The sequence below is a fragment of the Cherax quadricarinatus genome, chromosome 38 (genome assembly GCF_038502225.1).
Source record: "Cherax quadricarinatus isolate ZL_2023a chromosome 38, ASM3850222v1, whole genome shotgun sequence".
NCBI lineage: Eukaryota > Metazoa > Arthropoda > Malacostraca > Decapoda > Parastacidae > Cherax > Cherax quadricarinatus.
The window spans coordinates 6,277,502-6,299,589 of NC_091329.1; the positions used below are offsets into that span (position 1 = coordinate 6,277,502).

A 22,088-nucleotide genomic window follows, 5' to 3' on the forward strand; every position below is an offset into this window, starting at 1 on the left:
GTGTACAAAGAACTTTCACGGCACACACAAGTGCGATAAGGCACCTAGACTACTGGGAACGGTTGAAGGTCCTTGATCTGTATTCCCTCGGACGCAGGCGAGAGAGATGCATGATAATATACACTTGGAAGGTCCTGGAGGGATTGGTACCAAACCTGCACACGAAAATCACTCCATGTGAAAGCAAAAGACTCGGCAGGAGATGCAACATTCCCCCGATGAAACGCAGGGGCACCACGAGTACACTGAGAGACAACACAGTAAGTGTCCGGGGTCCAAGACTGTTCAGTTGCCTCCCAACATAAGGGGGATTACCAATAGAACCCTGGCTGTCTTCAAGAAGGCACTGGACAGGCACCTAAAGTCAGTACCTGACCAACCGGGCTGTGGTTCGTACGTCAGCTTGCGTGCGGCCAGCAGTAACAGCCTGGTTGGTCAGACCCTGATCCATCATGAGGCCTGGTCTCAGACCGGGCCGCGAGGGCGTTGACCCTCGAAACCCTCTCCAGGTAAACTACAGGTACATATATTTTAAGGAGTACAGTTTGAGGTACTTCAAGAGTTTCCAGTAATTTAGGTGTTTGAGGTTATACGATTAGTGAAGGTTCTCTGTACATACTCTAGTTCTTCATTATTATTATAATCAAAAGGAAGCGCTAAACCTACCAGGGTCATACAGCGTTACAGGGTAGGAATAGATGCAGGATCTAAGGATAAATAAGGGTGGAGATGGCGATAAAGTTAAGGTTAGAAGGGGCTGAGAGGAGTGCTAAAAGAAGGATTATCAAAGTTTGTGTAATAAATCAGTTGCTGTCGAAAAGTCGAATAGGAAATCTCAGTCAAAGGTGGGTCCGTCAGCAAAGAGGGAAAATAAAGTAAGGGTGTTAGAGCGGTGATAACTTCAGAGGTAAATTCTGCGTTCTCGTTGATAGACAGGACAGTTCAATAGAATATGGGAATTTGAAAGAGGAACTAGAGATTTCTTACAAAGTCAAACAGGACGCCTCTCCATGAGATACCCATGAGTTAGACCGAGTGTGTCCGATGTAAAAACGAGAGTATTGTCTCCCAACCTTGGTATCCATGACAAAGCCAAAATCCCAAACTTGGTTTGATAGAATGTAATTTGTTATGAGTCATAAAGGTTGTTGCCAACGGTTGCGGAGGTGGGTAGGGTACAGCAAAATAGTCAGAGAATGGAATACCTGTATATGAAACTGGTAGGTCATGTACTGCAGATCGCGCAGCAGTCTGCCTGCTCATTGCCCTGAGCATCAACATGACCAGGGACCCAACAGAAAGCGATGAGGGGATGAGATGAATCAAATTTTTTAATAGTTTGCAAAGGAATTTGAGACAGTTACAAAATTTGAAGTAGGCATAGATGCAATACGGATAATAGCAATGAGAATGGCATATAGGTCAGCTGTAAAAATGCTAGCCGAGTTTAATAAATGACACTGCTGCAAACCCAGCATTACATCGTCTGGTGGTGGTGATTTAACCTCCCAGAGACACTGATAACCCAGCCGGAGCCTGGCGGTAGTGACATCCAAGAATCTGAAAAGAGCAATAAGGCACAATACCGTGACTGGAACAATACACAAATAACCCGCACATAGAGAAGAGCTTGCGACAATGTTTCGGTCAGAGAGTCTGCTTATTTTGTTGGATGCCCTATAGACATGTCTCCTGCATGATAGAATGATAAGTGGACTGACCTGTATCAATCCTCCTCAGTCTCAAGTCAGTGAAGTTCAATTGAAGTTATTTTTGTATTATTGTTCTTAATTTGCTAAGTAACAGCCTAAGATTGTAATCTACTCCCTCTTTGAAGGCATATGACTTTGCCAGTTCATCAGTTCTATCATGCATCTGAAGACCATTGTGAAATGGAATCGACAGGTGTACTCTGACCCCACTGTCCACCATCCTACCATACCTGTGTTGGGCTTTTGACACAAGCATGCCATAATTGATAATAAAGGAGTTAAGGGTATTTATGGATGATAAAGAATCATTTACAATTGATCAGTTTTTTTATTATCTTTTAAAGCAACCCCTAAGTGCATTTTTGTCCAGCTGCTTTATGGGAAATGGTACTCTCTCAACTTTGCATTGGGCACATGGACATCTTATGGAGAATCTCCCTTTGTTGACAGTCAAACATCTTTTGATTTGTTATTTTCAAAGAGCCTGTAGACTTCGTTTCCAACTTCAACGTCCTGATGCCATCATCCTGACAGCTCTTCTCTGGGAAAGTCCCATCTAATGCAGACTTTCTAAGGCTAATTAACTGAAACTGGCATATCAGCTATGACTTTCTCTCACATATGAGCTCTCCCTATCACCCTTTTCCTCCCCATTTCTTTTTCCAAATCTCGGATCCTCTTTTTCGTCTGGTAAGTGGTTTTGAGGATTATCTACTCCAAAGCTCGGCCACAGACCAGGCCTTCTAGGTTAAAAAGAAAATTTAAAAGATTAAGAACTATTAAGATGCACATAGAAAAGTAAAGCTATGCATACAGTGAATATAATATAATGTGTAAAATTTATCAGTCATACGTGTTCATGAGATAGATAATATCAGCAATCCTGTCAGAGAAAAAGTAACGAGTTTTCATTTTACTCTCGATTGACAGGATGGTTCTCCCAACCTACTACCTGTATGCATAGTTGAATAACTTGTACTAGCTTAACGTTTTTGTGAACAAAGTAACTCATTAGGCAGACTTACATCAAAAGGAAATTTCTTCGACTCGAACAGGTGCTATCTATGCTTGGCACTAGAACCTAGAGTACTTTTAGTGCCCAGGACATGTTAAGGCTCTGGGACTATTGCATCACAGTGGCTTCATGGGTCAGATACATTGAAATGTCCTTAAAAAATGGTGTACCCAGTGAGCAGTACAGAAGCACAAGAAGGTATACAGGATTCAACAGGACGTGGGTGTTTGACTCCTTCCGCCTCTTTTATCTAGAGATGATTTTCTATAGATTTAATATCTGTTACAAACGCGTCATTCAGTCAGCTTGCAGGTGCTTGCCTCTGTGTGCGACTTGCAGATTTCAAATTTGTAGTGTTATGCTGATTGGAGCACATTGCAATTCTTTGCACTCGGTTTCAGTTATCGAGGTAGGTGTAGCGACCTGGGAAAAATACGTTAGTTTAAAATTTAAATGACAGTTTCAGCTCTGCATGACCCTCGTCGGTTTAGCGCTTTCTTTGATTATAATAAACGATAGTTTAATTGTTTAACACTGCGGTTTATTTTAACTTAGTGTGATGACATTTATTTATGTGTGTTTACCTGTGAAAGTTTTTATTTTTGTTGACTAGTTTTTCCCTTAGTGTTCTTTTATGTTTTTATTTAGTTTTCATTTCCAAGTGCTTTGATTCCATAAATCACTACCCTTTTTCAAATTTGACAGCTTCCTTTCTTTGTTGTTCTAGGTGTCTTCTCATCAGTGATTTGGAGCGTTCTGCATGAATATTCATATCTACTTAGAGAACCTGAAATTGTCTATACAAAGGTAATGTGTCTTAATGCATTTAAACGTTGTGATATCTGCTTGTCTCTTGGTCATTAGTACAGTGCAACCTCGGTACTTGAACTTAATTCGTTCCAGAAGGTTGAGTGCCGATCTGTTCAAATACCGAATGAACTTTCAGTTTTGTTGGCTGTTATCACTAATCTTCTTAGGCCCCATGGTGACTTATTTAAACAAATATAAAAAAACACAAAAAATGCAAAGAAACACGAAATAGTTTACAGTGGAGTTTTGACAGGTCGTGTTTGTTTGGTCGAGTGCCAAGCAAACGATCAACTACCGAACGATTTGTTTACCGAACATAGGATTCGAATACCGAGTTGTTCGAGTAGGGAACTATTCCAGTACCGAGCTGTATAGCCCTTGTGGCTTAGCGCTTCTTTTTGATTATAATAATAATCCAGTACCGAGGTTCCACTGTATTAGTTCTGTGCATTATTTCCACCCTCTTCCTAGTGATAGTCTTGAGTAGCACTGGCAGATTTCATGCTGTGAGCTACCTTGTTACAAGGTAGCTCACAGCATGAAATCTGTAAGGGTTAGTCTAAGGACTGGCTTGTTTTTTGTAATATTTTGGAACTGAATGCTACGTCGCTTTTGCATAAAAGTCAGCTAAGGGAATTAGTGCAACAGACAAACTTAGGAGTCAACAAGGAAGGTTGAAAGATGGAGTAATAAATCCATTTCATTCAAGAACTGAGTCTATACTGAAAGAGGGCTTTCTGAAAGGAGATCAGCCAACGTGAGAGTGCCCAGGTGCTGAAAAAAATCTTTGGTGAATGGAACAGTTAAAAGGTGTGTTAGACTTATCAAAATGTGACACTTTGCAGAAACGTTCTGGGCGCCTTTCCTTGTGATAGCTGTGTCAGCTTTGTATGCCAGTATGGAAATGTGCAAAAACCTCTTGCAAATTCATTGCCCTGGACACCATGATGACCAGGGACCCAGTAAAAGATGCCTTTATTTTCTGAAGTAACAACACACAAAGCATTGAATGTTAAGGACAATGGGATGAAAGAAGTTGAAGCTCTTAGTAATATGCAATGCACTTAGAGACAAAATAAGAAGTAGGAAGAAGTGCATACAGATCTGATGTGAAAATACTAGACAAATCTGGTAAACACCCATTTATTGCAGTATCTGGAAAAACGGCTGCATATCCCACACCATGAGAGGGCTTATAGCCATCACTGTACACAGCAGTAGCATATGAATGCAATTAAAAATGGCCAAGGAAGAGAGGAGGAACATAATTGAATCATCAGCACCTCCTAAGGAGAAACAGAAAAGAAATGAACAGGGGTGAACAGAAGAAAGGTAGATTGATAGACATAACTTAAGAGTCTGAAGACGAATGTTAAAAGGGTGTGATGAAGGATGACAATGATGGAAAACAAACTACAAATGTCTGAGAGTAATCATGGAAGTGAACCAAATAGTGTTGTGGAAAATTACATTTATCTGTATGTAACTCATTATGTACATAACAGTAAATAACAAAGATAATTATTATTTATCAATGTTACATAGACAAGTAGGAATTTGGGACACCTAGGTCGCAAAAATGTCCCCCTTCGATACCTACCACTGTCATATCCACAAGTTGCTCTGGACCTATTAATTAAATGAAATATACATACACCAGGAATACTGGTAAATATATAAATTTGTGGACTGTATATTAAAAATAATAAATGGTTATATATATACACAATTACATAACAGAAGGAAAATACATCTTAATATCACTCACCAATTTGACTGGATCTAACTAAATCTATGAAAATAATGCTGGCCAGAATTACACACAAATCTAGAGAGCTTATCTGAGGTTCCTGGAGAGGTCTTGTCCAGTCGTCTGATATCTCAGGTTATGCAGGAATGCACATCCACCAATTTCGCCTCCTATCTGAGAGGTGTCAACACTATTTCAACCTCTAGAGCACGAAAAATTCTTCCCATTACACCAACGTTTGTACAAAATTCAAAACCAAGATGGCGAGTCTCCTCTGCGCAGATGCAGACTTTCCGTTTTCTATGACATAAATATTATTAAATACAGTATGGCCATCTATTTACATATAAATACTGAATTTCTGAAAAATATATACAGTATTTTCCACACTGCGGCCGGCCGGAGTTCGTTGCTAAACTATTTAAATTACTCCTTCCTTTGACATTCCTGACAACACCTTGTGCATCTGGGTACAATGTCAGTACTTTGCCCAGAGGCCACAATGTTCGATGTGGTTCAGTGTCAATTAACACAATGTCACCTGGTTGAATGGTCTGTCGATTTACTGCCTCTGTCGCACCATAAAAGCGTTCACGTAGTGTAAAAAGATATTCCTTACGCCACATTAGACCAATGATCAATTACTTTATTTAACATTTTAAATTTATTACACAACACTGCCGCATCATTGTAATCTTCATCACTTTCTTCCGGATTATCTCTATAGACAGGGGCAGCTTCCAATTTCCTTCCACATATTAGGTGGGAAGGTGTTAATACATCTGCATCAGGTGTATCACTCATGTACGAGAGAGGCCTATTAGTTATACGATTTTCTGCCTCCACTAACACTGCACGGAATTCTTCCAAATTAATTCTCTTCTGGTGTAGTACTTTGTGGAGACACCTCTTCACTGTGCCTATGTCTTTCGTACAGCCCCCCCTGCCAAGGGGCTCTAGGAGTAATAAATTTCCAGGTACACCCTCGCTGGGTTAACAGAGACTGAACATCGTTAATATTATTTAATTCTATCAAGTGTTGAGCACCTGCTACAAAATTTGTGGCATTATCCGAAATCATCAACCTCGGACAGGATCTCCTAGCTGCAAAATTTCGAAACAGCTGTATAAACTGTTCTGCAGACAAGTCCTGTGCCACTTCTAAATGAACTGCCCTAGTAGCAGTACAGGTGAACAAACAAACATACACTTTCAGTGGAACACCATTTGATGTACCTGTTAAAATTATTGGACCACTATAGTCTACACCTGTTACATCAAATGGTTTCACTAATTGTACACCCTCCTTTGGCAATGATGGAGGACCTGGGTACATATAGGATCTGGCATCCACACTGCGACATATTACACAAGATTTAATCACCCTTTTTACACTTTGCCGTCCTTGTGGAATCCAGAAAGTTTCCTTAATACAATTTAAGGTATCTTGTACCCCACCATGCATTACATTTTTATGGGCATTTAGAACAATCAAATTTGTTAGATGATGAGTTTTGGGCAGTAAGATAGGGTGTTTAGCATAATCACCCAATTCAGCATTTTGTAATCTACCTCTGCACCTAATTACATTGTTCTCTAAATACAGCCCCAATTTCTCTATTATAGAACCTTTCACAATTTTTCTTTCCATCATCAATTTAATCTCATTTCCATAGATTTCCTCCTGTACCCTCTTTATACAATATTCAAGAGGATGTGAAAACTTATATGAAATATTTATCTTGTTTAGAAATTCAAACACCAACTTAGTTACATTGATCAGTTTGGGTAAAGAAGAATACCTATTTGTATCAATGGATAAAGAAGGACAAACTATTGGAGCGGTGGTCACAGTAATTTCAACAGGCCAATTAGCTTTATTTACCAACCAGCTCGGTCCTTTAAACCATGATACAGCATTTACAAATTTAGCATAAGGTAAACCTCAAGACAAGAAATCAGCTGGATTCTCCTCACCAGGTATATGATTAAATGTTAACATATGCTGACCCAAAACTATTATACTTCTCTTGCATCTGATTAATTTGAGCGACTCTGTTTTGTACGTACACAATTTTACTGTTTCCATTGCGAATCCATTGTAAGGATACCTCATTATCAGACCAAATTACAGTGTCGCTAATATTTACCTCCTGCAACTTATTTCTTATATAATTAGCTAATTTGACACCTACATAAATGGCTGTTAATTCCAACTGAGGCAAAGTACATGATTTAATTGGAGACACTTTAGCCTTAGATATAACAAGAGAAATAACACTATTACATTGAAGGTAAGCAACTGCTCCATATGCCAATTTTGAAGCATCACAAAAAATGTGGAGTACATTTTTCCCATTTGGATTGGACACCTGGCATGGGAACTCCAACATTGGAATTTTCTCATAATCACCAATTAATTCATCCCACCTGTTAATGAATTCCTCAGGTAGAATTTCATCCCAAGCACATTTAAGTTTCCATGCTTCCTGAATTAATAATTTCCCTCTTATAGTAAGGGGTGACACTAAACCTAGTGGATCAAAACATTTGGAAACTTCAGCAAGCAAAACTCTCTTAGTTAATTTATTGGGCATACTGTAATTATTAGGTTTTAACATTAACAAATCTCTCTCAGTATCCCAATTTAAACCCAATACATTACTACATTTTGGCACTTCATCTCCAGGGTAATCTTTACTTATTTTGTCCTTCAATTTGGACGAATTACTATTCCATTCTCTCAGAGGCATATTTGCACTTTGCATTATTTTATTAGCCTCTCCATAAGTCATTAACAGTTCCTCTTCAGTTGACATCACACCTGGAGTTTACCTGGAGAGAGCTCCGGGGGTCAACGCCCCCGCGGCCCGGTCTGTGACCAGGCCTCCTGGTGGATCAGAGCCTGATCAACCAGGCTGTTGCTGCTGGCTGCACGCAAACCAACGTACGAGCCACAGCCTGGCTGATCAGGAACTGACTTTAGGTGCTTGTCCAGTGCCAGCTTGAAGACTGCCAGGGGTCTGTTGGTAATCCCCCTTATTTGTGCTGGGAGGCAGTTGAACAGTCTCGGGCCCCTGACACTTATTGTATGGTTTCTTAACGTGCTAGTGACACCCCTGCTTTTCATTGGGGGGATGGTGCATCGTCTGCCAAGTCTTTTGCTTTCGTAGTGAGTGATTTTCGTGTGCAAGTTCGGTACCAGTCCCTCTAGGATTTTCCAGGTGTATATAATCATGTATCGCTCCCTCCTGTGTTCCAGGGAATACAGGTTTAGGAACCTCAAGCGCTCCCAGTAATTGAGGTGTTTTATCTCCGTTATGCGTGCCGTGAAAGTTCTCTGTACATTTTCTAGGTCGGCAATTTCACCTGCCTTGAAAGGTGCTGTTAGTGTGCAGCAATACTCCAGCCTAGATAGAACAAGTGACCTGAAGAGTGTTTTGAAGGTTCTCATTATCCATCCTGTCATTTTTCTAGCAGATGCGATTGATACAATGTTATGGTCCTTGAAGGTGAGATCCTCCGACATGATCACTCCCAGGTCTTTGAAGTTGGTGTTTCGCTCTATTTTGTGGCCAGAATTTGTTTTGTACTCTGATGAAGATTTAATTTCCTCATGTTTACCATATCTGAGTAATTGAAATTTCTCATCGTTGAACTTCATATTGTTTTCTGCAGCCCACTGAAAGATTTGGTTGATGTCCGCCTGGAGCCTTGCAGTGTCTGCAATGGAAGACACTGTCATGCAGATTCGGGTGTCATCTGCAAAGGAAGACACGGTGCTGTGGCTGACATCCTTGTCTATGTCCGATATGAGGATGAGGAACAAGATGGGAGCGAGTACTGTGCCTTGTGGAACAGAGCTTTTCACCGTAGCTGCCTCGGACTTTACTCTGTTGACGACTACTCTCTGTGTTCTGTTAGTGAGGAAATTATAGATCCATCGACCGACTTTTCCTGTTATTCCTTTAGCACGCATTTTGTGCGCTATTACGCCATGGTCACACTTGTCGAAGGCTTTTGCAAAGTCTGTATATATTACATCTGCATTCTTTTTGTCTTCTAGTGCATTTAGGACCTTGTAGTGATCCAATAGTTGAGACAGACAGGAGCGACCTGTTCTAAACCCATGTTGCCCTGGGTTGTGTAACTGATGGGTTTCTAGATGGGTGGTGATCTGGCTTCTTAGGACCCTTTCAAAGATTTTTATGATATGGGATGTTAGTGCTATTGGTTTGTAGTTCTTTGCTGTTGCTTTACTGCCCCCTTTGTGGAGTGGGGCTATGTCTGTTGTTTTTAGTAACTGTGGGACGACCCCCGTGTCCATGCTCCCTCTCCATAGGATGGAAAAGGCTCGTGATAGGGGCTTCTTGCAGTTCTTGATGAACACAGAGTTCCACGAGTCTGGCCCTGGGGCAGAGTGCATGGGCATGTCATTTATCGCCTGTTCGAAGTCATTTGGCGTCAGGATAACATCGGATAGGCTTGTGTTAATCAAATTTTGTGGCTCTCTCATAAAAAATTAATTTTGATCTTTGACTCTCAGTCTGGTTAGCGGCTTGCTAAAAACTGAGTCATATTGGGACTTGAGTAGCTCACTCATTTCCTTGCTGTCATCTGTGTAGGACCCATCTTGTTTAAGTAGGGGCCCAATACTGGACGTTGTTCTCGATTTTGATTTGGCATAGGAGAAGAAATACTTTGGGTTTCTTTCGATTTCATTTATGGCTTTTAGTTCTTCCCGCGATTCCTGACTCCTAAAGGATTCTTTTAGCTTAAGTTCGATGCTTGCTATTTCTCTGACCAGTGTCTCCCTGCGCATTTCAGATATATTGACCTCTTTTAGCCGCTCTGTTATTCTTTTCCGTCGCCTGTAAAGGGACGCCTGTCTCTTTCTATTTTACATCTACTCCTCCTTTTTCTTAGAGGAATAAGCCTTGTGCATACATCGAGTGCCACCGAGTTAATCTGTTCTAGGCATAAGTTGGGGTCTGTGTTGCTTAGTATATCTTCCCAGCTTATATCGGTTAGGACTTGGTTTACTTGGTCCCACTTTATGTTTTTGTTATTGAAGTTGAATTTGGTGAATGCTCCCTCGTGACTAGTCTCATTATGTCGGTCTGGGGCTCCACGCATACATGTCTGAACCTCAATTATGTTGTGATCTGAGTATATTGTTTTTGATATGGTGACATTTCTTATCAGATCATCATTGTTAGTGAAGATGAGGTCTAGTGTATTCTCCAGTCTAGTAGGCTCTATTATTTGCTGGTTTAAATTGAATTTTGTGCAGAGATTTAAAAGCTCGTGTGAGTGTGAGTTTTCATCAGAGCTGCCTCCTGGTGTTATTACTGCAACAATATTATTTGCTATATTCCTCCATTTTAGGTGCCTTAAGTTGAAATCCCCCAGGAGCAAGATGTTGGGTGCAGGAGCTGGAAGATTTTCCAGACAGTGGTCAATTTTTAACAGCTGTTCCTGGAATTGCTGGGATGTTGCATCCGGAGGCTTGTAGACTACCACAATGACTAGGTTTTGGTTCTCGACCTTTACTGCTAAAACTTCCACTACATCATTTGAGGCATTAAGCAGGAAATTGTCCACATAAAATTGTTTGCTCATTACTTTACTCATTGGACTTCCCGTACATTTAAGGTGTGCATTTATCGTCGCTTGAAGTAGGAACGGACTGGATGTAGCACTAAATAATACGCTCCTAAAGCGAAAGGTTTTCAGAGGGCTAAGTGAGTCAATAGGATTCTCAGGCCATAAGAAGCGGGTACAATCCCGGTCAGCCTCTTGTAAACCCACTCTTAGGAAAGCTTTACTTATGTCAGCCGTAAAGGCATAATTTTTCATCCTGAAATTTAATAAGATATATCCTAATTTTTCCGTCAACGACGGACCTGTCATCAAACAGTCATTTAAACTAGGTACATTTTTGTTACTCCTGGCACTACAATTAAACACAATTCTCAGAGGAGTTTTCTTAGACTCCTTCTTCACTCCGTGATGTGGCAAATAGTGACCATAAATTTTGGCTTGCTCAGGAGGTACCTCTTCTATAAATTTATTAATTAACTGCTCAGCAATTATATCATTATAGGCAGTTAACAATAATGGTGTCTTACTGAGTTTGCGGAGCTGAGCCTTTAACTGCCCATATGCCATTCTGTAATTAGTGGGCAATTCTGGATGGTTCAGTCTCCACGGAAGTTGTACCCAGTATTGTCCAGATTGAAATTTTACATCTTTCAGGTACTGCTCCTGAGTAAAAGAATCATCTGGACTTTCTTCATTTACATTTATTCCAATGCTGTCTAATTCCCACAATTTATGCACTGGCTCAACACCATCCTCTATGGAAGAATTATACTGGGGTACAATTTCATGAGTAAGACACACAGTTATGGTATTTGTAGTTTCCTCTAGTCATGAATTATTATTACGAGGAATCCTCCCATACATTACATGGCCTCCTGCAGTCTTCAAAAGGGTTACCTGGAGTTTACCTGGAGAGAGTTCCGGGGGTCAACGCCCCCGCGGCCCGATCTGTGACCAGGCCTCCTGGTGGATCAGAGCCTGATCAACCAGGCTGTTGCTGCTGGCTGCACGCAAACCAACGTACGAGCCACAGCCCAGCTGATCAGGAACTGACTTTAGGTGCTTGTCCAGTGCCAGCTTGAAGACTGCCAGGGGTCTGTTGGTAATCCCCCTTGTGTGTGCTGGGAGGCAGTTGAACAGTCTTGGGCCCCTGACACTTATTGTATGGTCTCTTAACGTGCTAGTGACACCCCTGCTTTTCATTGGGGGGATGGTGCATCGTCTGCCAAGTCTTTTGCTTTCGTAGTGAGTGATTTTCGTGTGCAAGTTCGGTACTAGTCCCTCTAGGATTTTCCAGGTACATATAATCATGTATCTCTCCCTCCTGCGTTCCAGGGAATACAGGTTTAGGAACCTCAAGCGCTCCCAATAATTGAGGTGTTTTATCTCCGTTATGCGCGCCGTGAAAGTTCTCTACATTTTCTAGGTCGGCAATTTCACCTGCCTTGAAAGGTGCTGTTAGTGTGCAGCAATATTCCAGCCTAGATAGAACAAGTGACCTGAAGAGTGTCATCATGGGCTTGGCCTCCCTAGTTTTGAAGGTTCTCATTATCCATCCTGTCATTTTTCTAGCAGATGCGATTGATACCATGTTATGGTCCTTGAAGGTGAGATCCTCCGACATGATCACTCCCAGGTCTTTGACGTTGGTGTTTCGCTCTATTTTGTGGCCAGAATTTGTTTTGTACTCTGATGAAGATTTAATTTCCTCGTGTTTAGTGCGACAGGGGTCCAGTGCCGTTCTAAACAATAACCTCAACTCTCTCTCCCCTCCTCGCCGCCTTCAATACGTCAACAAGTCTTCAATAAAGGTATGTAATGTTCATTTATCATTAAAATTAGTGCTTTATATTTCTCATTGTTTTCTGTATATAAAACTATGGTTATTCTTTAGAGAATTAATTTTTTGTGAATACTTTTGGTTGTCTGGAATGGATTAATTGGATTTACATTATTTCTTTTGGGAAATATTACTTCAGTTTCCGTGCATTTCGGATTTGGAATGGATTAAGTATAAAATCCATGGTTTCACTGTAGATCCAATTACCTAGATCAAGGAACCTCCCTTGAGGGGTTGTAATTCTGAATCTGTGGACACTTAGCAATAGTGTACATTCCCTCCCCCATATTAATCAGTTGTCAAGGGTTTTCTGTACTTGTGAGTCATTCAGAACTCTTCTCATGAGTCTCTGACCAGTAAACATTACCTGTACCCTATACTTGGCATCATGAAGATATTGAAGTTGGTGATCTTTCTGTTTTGGTAGAGATCTATTTCTTAACCAGTACCAAGAGGTATTAGTGCTGTGTTTCAAGAATTAAGGCAGAAAGTTAAATTTGTGGGGAAGTGCTAAAGGAGGAAAATTCCCATTCCTTGAATAAAGATATAATTAATTATAATCAAAGAACTGAACTGCCTTGAATGAAGAGCCCCTCCCCAGCATATATGAACCTCCCAGGAATGGTTGGAAGAGTAAAGAGGCTTAAGAGTTTTAGGGACTTTAATATCCAGCAGGCTTGCATAAGCAATGTTAAATTGGAGCAAATAAAGACAAGTGGATTTTAATGGACTTGCTGTTGAGTGCACACAAGTTAATATTTATGAAGGGAAATTCCTTAAGCTAGAGTGAAAACTATTTATCAAGGCCAAGGGAATTATCACCTAATTATCTCTGCTTCTATTGTCTCTAGTATTATAATCATTTCTGTACTCTACTGATGAAACCTGTTTCTCAGGCAAAAATGTTTCATCAATGGATACTTTAAAGCAATAGTCCCCAAACTTTTAGTGTGAAAGAGCCAATTTAAAAAAAAAAATTTTAGAGGGGGGCTGCAGTTGCCAGATATTTTTTTTTTTAACAAGTCGGCCATCTCCAACCAAGGCAGGGTGACCCAAAAAAGAAAGAAAATCCCCAAAAAGAAAATACTTTCATCATCATTCAACACTTTCACCTCACTCACACATAATCATTGTTTTTGCAGAGGTGCTCAGAACAACAGTTTAGAAGCATATACCTATAAAGATGCACGACATATCCCTCCAAACTGCCAATATCCCAAACCCCTCCTTTAGAGTGCAGGCATTGTACTTCCCATTTCCAGGCCTCAAGTCCGGCTATATAAAAATAACCGGTTTCCCTGAATCCCTTCACTAAATATTACCCTGCTCACACTAACAGATCGTCAGGTCCCAAATACCATTCGTCTCCATTCACTCCTATCTAACACGCTCACGCACGCTTGCTGGAAGTCCAAGCCCCTCGCCCACAAAACCTCCCTTACCCCCTCCCTCCAACCTTTTCGAGGATGACCCCTACCCAGCCTTCCTTTCCCTACAGATTTATAAGGTCTCCATGTCATTCTCTCTAAATGACCAAACCACCTCAACAACCCCTCTGACTAATACTTTTATTAACTCCACACCTTCTCCTAATTTCCACACTCCAAATTTTCTGCATAATATTTACACCACACATTGCCCTTAGACAAGACATCTCCACTGCTTCCAACCGCCTCCTCGTTGCTGCATTCACAACCCAAGCTTCACACCCATATAAGAGTGTTGGTACTACAATACTTTCATACATTGCCTTTTTTTCCTCATCAATTCTATGATTAGCCTCATCCTTCATAAATCCATCCGCCAACACGTCAACTCCCAAGTATCTGAAAACATTCACTTCTTCCATACTCCTCCTCCCCAATTTGATATCCAATTTATCTTCTATGTTCACTTTCAACTTTCTACCTTTACACACACTCCCAAACTCATCCACTAACCTTTGCAATTTTTCTTTAGAATCTCCCATGAGCACAGTATCATCAGCAAAAAGCAACTGTGTCAATTCCCATTTTGTATTTGATTCCCCATAATTTAATCCCACCCCTCTCCCAAACACCCTAGCATTTACTTCTTTTACAACCCCATCTATAAATATATTAAACAACCATGGTGACATTACACATCCCTGTCTAAGACCTACTTTTACTGGGAAGTAGTCTCTCTCTCTCCTACACACCCTAACCTGAGCCTCACTATCCTCATAAAAACTCTTTACAGCATTTAGTAACTTACCACCTATTCCATATATACTTGCAACATCTGCCACATGGCTCCCCTATCCACTCTATCATATGCCTTTTCTAAATCCATAATTGCAATAAAAACTTCCCTACCTTTATCTAAATACTGTTCACATATATGCCTCAATGTAAACACTTGATCTACACATCCCCTACCCACTCTGACACCTCCTTGCTCATCCACAATCCTACATTCTGTCTTACCTCTAATTCTTTCAATTATAACCCTACCGTACACTTTTCCTGGTATACTCGGTAAACTTATTCCTCTATATTTTTTATAATCTCTTTTGTCCCCCTTTCTTTTAATATTAAGGGACTATACATGCTCTCTGCCAGTCCCTAGGTACCTTCCCCTCTTTCATACAGTTATTAAACAAAATTACCAACCACTCCAACATATATCCCCCCCTGCTTTTAATATTTCTGTCATGATCCCATCAGTTCCAGCTGCTTTACCCCCTTTCATTCTACGTAATGCCTCACGCACCTCCTCCACACTCGCATCTTGTTCTTCTTCACTCCTAAAAGATGGTATACCTCCCTGGCCAGTGCATGAAATTACCATGTTCCTTAAAATATTCTCGCCATCTACCCAAAACCTCCATCTCCCCATCTACTAACTCCCCTACTCTGTTTTTAACTGACAAATCCATTCGTTCTCTAGGCTTTCTTAACTTTAACTCCAAAATTTTTTCTTATTTTCATTAAAATTCTTTGACAGTGCCTCTCCCACTATCATCTGCTCTCCTTTTGCTCTCTCTCACCACTCTCGTCACCTTTCTTTTACTCTTCTTATAACACTTCTGCTTTGTAAAAACCTCTCATAAGCTAACTTTTTCTCTTTTATCACACCCTTTATTTCATCATTCCACCAATCACTCCTCATTCCTCCTGCACCCACTCTCCTATAACCACAAACTTCTGCCCCACATAAATTATGTGCACCAGAAGTGAAAGGCAGATGTTAGAGGTGGTGATAAGGTTTTGGTGTAAAAATGGCTTTAAATATTTTATAATTGTTTACACTGTGGAACCTACATAAGTGAATTCATAATTTCATGCAAGGTTGGGGATCTCGCGTTAAAGTGTCTGCTCAAATCTTTCTCGTCAACTTAGTATTGTATACCATTTATAATACTTGTCTGAGCAAGCAACACCTTGGTACAGGAAATGTCATCTACCTATCTACCAACTATTTAGCAGGCTGCTGCACCTTAGTTCCACTTTCTGGCTTCATGTGCTCTGCTTTAAACTAAGAAATTGATCAGCCTCTATCAAGGCGGAGGCATTAATCATTTAAAAATAACCTCCACCTCTGTCTAGTATTCAACTGAAGCTTCTTGTGCAGGAAAGATGCATAAAGTTACTCAAGTGTTGCACATGTATTACATTCATGGGGAGGGGCACTAAACCCATAAGGGTCATACAGCACCTAGGGCAATGGTAGAAGTTTAGGTTTCCTCCAAGGAAGAACAGATCCAGTTACTTAGTTCGAGAGGCCTTCACCAGGTGTCGTTATGTAGCTTGCCTCAGAAGGGGAGGGGGGGGGAAGAGTGCTTTTGATTAAAGAGCTAACCGAGTTCCACATCCTTGGAGCAAACCCATTTACCTCATCTCTAATGCACTCTGTAAGTTCAGCACACCTCCAATATTTTATTTTTATTAACACACCAGCTGTTTTCCTACCATGGCAGGGTGGCCCAAAAAAGAAAAACTTCCATCATTCACTCCGTTATTGCCTTGCCAGAGGTATGCTTACACTAGTTATAAAACTGCAACATTAACACCCCTCCTTCAGAGTGCTGGCACTGTACTTCCCCATCTCCAGGAATTAAGTCCAGCCTGTCGGTTTCCCTGAATCCCTTCATGAATGTTGCCTTGCTTACACTCCAACAGCACATCACATCCTAAAAACCACTTGTTTCCACTTGCTCCTATCTTAACATGCTCATGCATGCTTGCTGGAAGTCCAAGCCCCTTGCACACAAAACTTCCTTTACCCCTTCCCTCCAACCTTTCCTAGGCCGACCCCTACCCTGCCTTCCCTCCACTGCAGATTTATACACTCTCCAAGTCATTCCATCCTCTCTACATGTCCAAACCATCTCAATAACCCCCCCCCTTCAGCCCTCTAGATAATAGTTTTGATAATCTTGCACCTCCTCCTAATCTCCAAACTATGGATTCTCTGCATATTCACATTACACATTGCCCTCAGACATCTCCACTGCCTCCAGCCTTCTTGTTGCAACATTCACCACCCATGTCTTGCACACTTACAAGAACATTGGTATGACTATACTTCCATACATTCCCCTCTTTGCTTTCATGGATAAAGTTCTTTGTCTCCACAGACTCCTCAGTGCACCACTCGCCTTTTTCCCCTCGTCACTTCTGTGATTCACCTCATATTTCATACACCCATCTGCTGACATATCCACTCCCAAGTATCTGAATACATTCACCACTTCCATACTATCTCCCTCCAATCTTGTTACATAATTTTATCCTTATCACCTTACTCTTTCCTATATTACTTTTAATTTCCTTCTTTTACATACCCTACCAAACTCATCAACCAATCTCTGCAACTTCTCTTCAGAATCTCCCAAAAGCACAGTGTCACCAGCAAAGAGCACCTGTGCCAACTCCCATTTTCTGTTATTCTTTCTTTAAACCCCACACCTCTTACCAACACCCAAGCATTCACTTCTCTTACAACTCCATCTATATATTTAACAACATCACACATCCCAGAGAAATGGTCACACATGTGTCACTGCAAATCCACCTTTCATAAGCCTCCTTGTTCATCTGCTATCCATCTTGCTCTTAATTCTTTCAATAATAACTACCATACACTTTACCAAGTATACTCAACAGACTTTTTTATTATTTTTATTATCACACTGGCCTATTCCCACCAAGGCAGGGTGGCCTGAAAAAGAAAAGCTTTCACCATCATTCACTCCATCACTGTCTTGCCATAAGGGTGCTTTACACTACAGTTTTTAAACTGCAACATTAACACCCCTCCTTCAGAGTGCAGGCACTGTACTTCCCATCTCCAGGACTCAAGTCCGGCCTGCCGGTTTCCCTGAACCCCTTCATAAATGTTACTTTGCTCACACTCCAACAGCACGTCAAGTATTAAAAACCATTTATCTCCATTCACTCCTATCAAACACGCTCATGCATGCCTGCTGGAAGTCCAAGCCCCTTGCACACAAAACCTCCTTTACCCCCTCCATCCAACCTTTCCTAGGCCGACCCCTACCCCGCCTTCCTTCCACTACAGACTGATACACTCTTGAAAGTCATTCTGTTTCGCTCCATTCTCTCTACATGTCCGAACCACCTCAACAACCCTTCCTCAGCCCTCTGGACAACAGTTTTGGTAATCCCGCACCTCCTCCTAACTTCCAAACTACGAATTCTTTGCATTATATTCACACCACACATTGCCCTCAGACATGACATCTCCAGCCTTCTCCTCGCTGCAACATTCATCACCCATGCTTCACACCCATATAAGAGCGTTGGTAAAACTATACTCTCATACATTCCCCTCTTTGCCTCAAGGACAAAGTTCTTTGTCTCCACAGACTCCTAAGTGCACCACTTACCCTTTTCCCCTCATCAATTCTATGATTCACCTCATCTTTCATAGACCCATTCGCTGACACGTCCACTCCCAAATATCTGAATACATTCACCTCCTCCATACTCTCTCCCTCCAATCTGATATCCAATCTTTCATCACCTAATCTTTTTGTTATCCTCATAACCTTACTCTTTCCTGTATTCACTTTTAATTTTCTTCTTTTGCATACCCTACCAAATTCATCCACCAATCTCTGCAACTTCTCTTCAATCTCCCAAGAGCATGGTGTCATCAGCAAAGAGCAACTGAGACAACTCCCACTTTGAGTGATTCTTTATCTTTTAACTCCACGCCTCTTGCCAAGACCCTCGCATTTACTTCTCTTACTACCCCATCTATAAATATATTAAACAACCACGTTGACATCACACATCCTTGTCTAAGGCCTACTTTTACTGGGAAATAATTTCCCTCTTTCCTACATACTCTAACTTGAGCCTCACTATCCTCGTAAAAACTCTAAACCGCTTTCAGTAACCTACCTCCTACACTATAAACCTGCAACATCTGCCACATTTCCACCGTCATACGCCTTTTCCAACTCCATAAATGCCACAAAGACCTCTTTAGCCTTATCTAAATACTGTTCACTTATGTGTTTCACTGTAAACACCTGGTCCACACACCCCTTACCTTTCCTAAAGCCTCCTTGTTCATCTGCTATCCTATTCTCCGTCTTACTCTCAATTCTTTCAATATTTTATTATTATTATAATCAAAAAAGAAGCGCTAAGCCACAAGGGCTATACAGCGCTGCAGGGTAGGGAAGGAAGCGAGGGTATTGGATGGCAGAAGGGAGGAGGGATGATCAGTAGGTTACAGAAAACAGCGGGGCAGGGGATAGTACGGGGGTAGGGGGTAGCAAGAGATTGAAGTAGAAAGGGCTGAAGGTATCAGAATTTGTGAAGTAAGTCAGTTGTTGTCAAAAAGTCAATGAGAGTGTCTGGATGAAAGGTGGGTCCATCAGCGAGAAGGGAAGGTAAAGAGAGAGCAGCAGAGCGAAGACGACGACGGAGGTAAATTCTGCGTGCTCGTTGATAAAGTGGGCAGTCCAACAGAATGTGGCTGACTGATAATGGAACTTGGCAATTCTCACAGAGAGGAGCAGGGCGCCTCTCCATGAGATATCCATGAGTAAGACGAGTATGGCCAATGCGAAGACGGGAGAGAGTAGTCTCCCAACCTCGACACTGGTGATAAGAAGACGGCCAGTAACCCATACTCGGTTTAATAGATTGAAGTTTGTTGCCGACCATAGTAGACCAACGTTGTTGCCAACGGGTGTGAAGTTGGGAAGATATTGCAGCAAAATAGTCCGTAAATGGAATACCTCTACATGAAACTGGTAGGTCATGTACTGCTGACCGCGCAGCAGTGTCTGCCTGTTCATTGCCCTGTACGTCAACATGACCAGGGACCCAACAAAAAACAATATCTTTATGCTTGGTAAAGATGCGGCATAGCCAAAGTTGGATACGGAGGACTAAGGGGTGAGGTGTATCAAATTTCTGTATAGCCTGTAAAGCACTAAGGGAGTCTGAGACAACCACAAATGATGACACAGGCACAGATGCAATACGGATAAGTGCTGTAAGGATGACATACAATTCAGCAGTAAAAATACTAGCCGAAGATAGTAAATGCCCTTGTACGACGCTGTCCCGAAACACTGCTGCGAATCCTATGCCGTCAGAAGACTTAGAGCCATCTGTGTACACAGCAATGGCATGAGAATGAGAGTGAAAGTGGTCAAGAAAATGAGAGCGGGAAGCGACCGTCGACAGTTGGGCTTTCGAGCAAGGGAGAGACAAAGAACAGACTCGAACAGCTGGAACCTCCCAGGGGGGTAGGGAAAAGTGAGATGCTACATGTACATAGAAAGGTGGTAATTGAAGAGAAGACAAGAGTGAATGAAGGCGAAGAGAGAAGGGACGGAGTAAACAGGGGCGGCGAACAAATAAAGAATGTCTACTAATATCAGTGACCATTCTATAAATGGAAGGATTGCGGAGATCATGAGAGCGTACATAGTAGCGAAGGCAATGGGCATCACGGTGATCGGATAAGGATGGAACATTCGCTTCTGCATAGAGGCTCTCAACAGGGGAAGAGCGAAAAGCACCAAGGCATAAACGTAATCCTTGGTGATGAATGGGGTTAAGGCTAGAGAGAGTAGCAGGAGATGCCGTTGAATAGATCTGGTCACCATAATCAAGTTTCGATAAGATAAGGGTGGAATGTAGGCGAAGGAGGGTTCGACGATCAGCTCCCCATGAAAGATGAGCAAGGGTTTTAAGGATGTTCAGCCGGCTGTGGCAAGTTGCCTTCAGAGAGGTAATGTGAGGTTTCCAGGATAACCTACAATCAAAGAGGAGGCCCAGAAACTTGACTATCACGTTCAGGGATACGGGAGCCATAGAGGTACAAAGGATGATCGGAGATGACAGAGCGTCTAGTGAAAGTAATTTGGTGGGTTTTAGTGCTGGAAAATTTAAACCCACGTGTGGTGGCCCAATTGGAAACACGGTCGACTGCATGCTGGAGAGAAACTGTAATAAGGTGACAGTCAGCGCCTGCACAGGCAATAGCGAAGTCATCAACATAGAGTGATGACCAAATATTTGATGGAAGACTAGAGGCCAAATCATAAATAGCAAGGAGAAAAAGTGTTGTGCTCAGAACACATCCCTGGGGGACACCTTCAGCTTGGATAAAGTCCGGGGAGAGCACATTATTAACCCGAACACGGAAATGCCTGTCAGTTAAAAAGTTCTTAAGGAAGGATGGTAGATTGCCTCGAAGGCCTAAGGAGTGGGCTTGGGCTAAAATATTATACCTCCAAGTTGTGTCATATGCCTTCTCAAGGTCAAAAAATATGGCAATAACTGAGTAGTTATTCGCAAAGGCATTACGAACATACGTATCCAAGCATAGTAAGGGGTCTATGGTAGAACGTCCCTTACGAAAGCCATATTGACGAGTGGAGAGACTGTTGTGTGTCTCTAAATACCACACTAAACGTCTATTTACTAGGCGTTCCATCACTTTGCAAACTGCACTGGTAAGAGCAATGGGACGATAGTGGGAGGTTTCATGTCCCGTAGTGCCTGGTTTGCGGAAAGGGAGAACAATGGCGGATTTCCACAGCTGTGGAAGAACTCCTTGTGACCAAATAAGATTGTAAAGGCGTAATAGGACTGCAAGGGCTGACTGATGTAAATGTTGTAGCATACGAATATGAATGTCGTCGGGCCCAGCTGCTGATGATCGGCAAGCTGAGAGTGTTGCCTCCAGTTCTTGAAGTGTAAAAGGCACATTATACTGTTCTTCTCTGAGAGAAGAAAAGTCCAAGGGTGCTAACTCTCTGGCAGACTTTGAGGAAAGAAATGAGGGGCATAGATGGAGTCCCTGAGAAATACGGACCAGATGATTGCCAATTTCATTGGC

At 41.7% G+C, this 22,088-nt stretch overlaps 1 long non-coding RNA gene across 1 annotated transcript in view; it reads left to right on the forward strand.

Annotated features, from left to right (window-relative positions):
• The window catches only part of LOC138853727 (uncharacterized), a 61,548-nt gene that overhangs the window by 1,918 nt on the left and 37,542 nt on the right, over positions 1 to 22,088 (forward strand). Inside the window, exon 2 of the long non-coding RNA XR_011392883.1 lies at positions 3,455 to 3,534. This is a non-coding gene — a long non-coding RNA (uncharacterized lncRNA). The remainder of the gene's footprint in view (positions 1 to 3,454; positions 3,535 to 22,088) is intronic.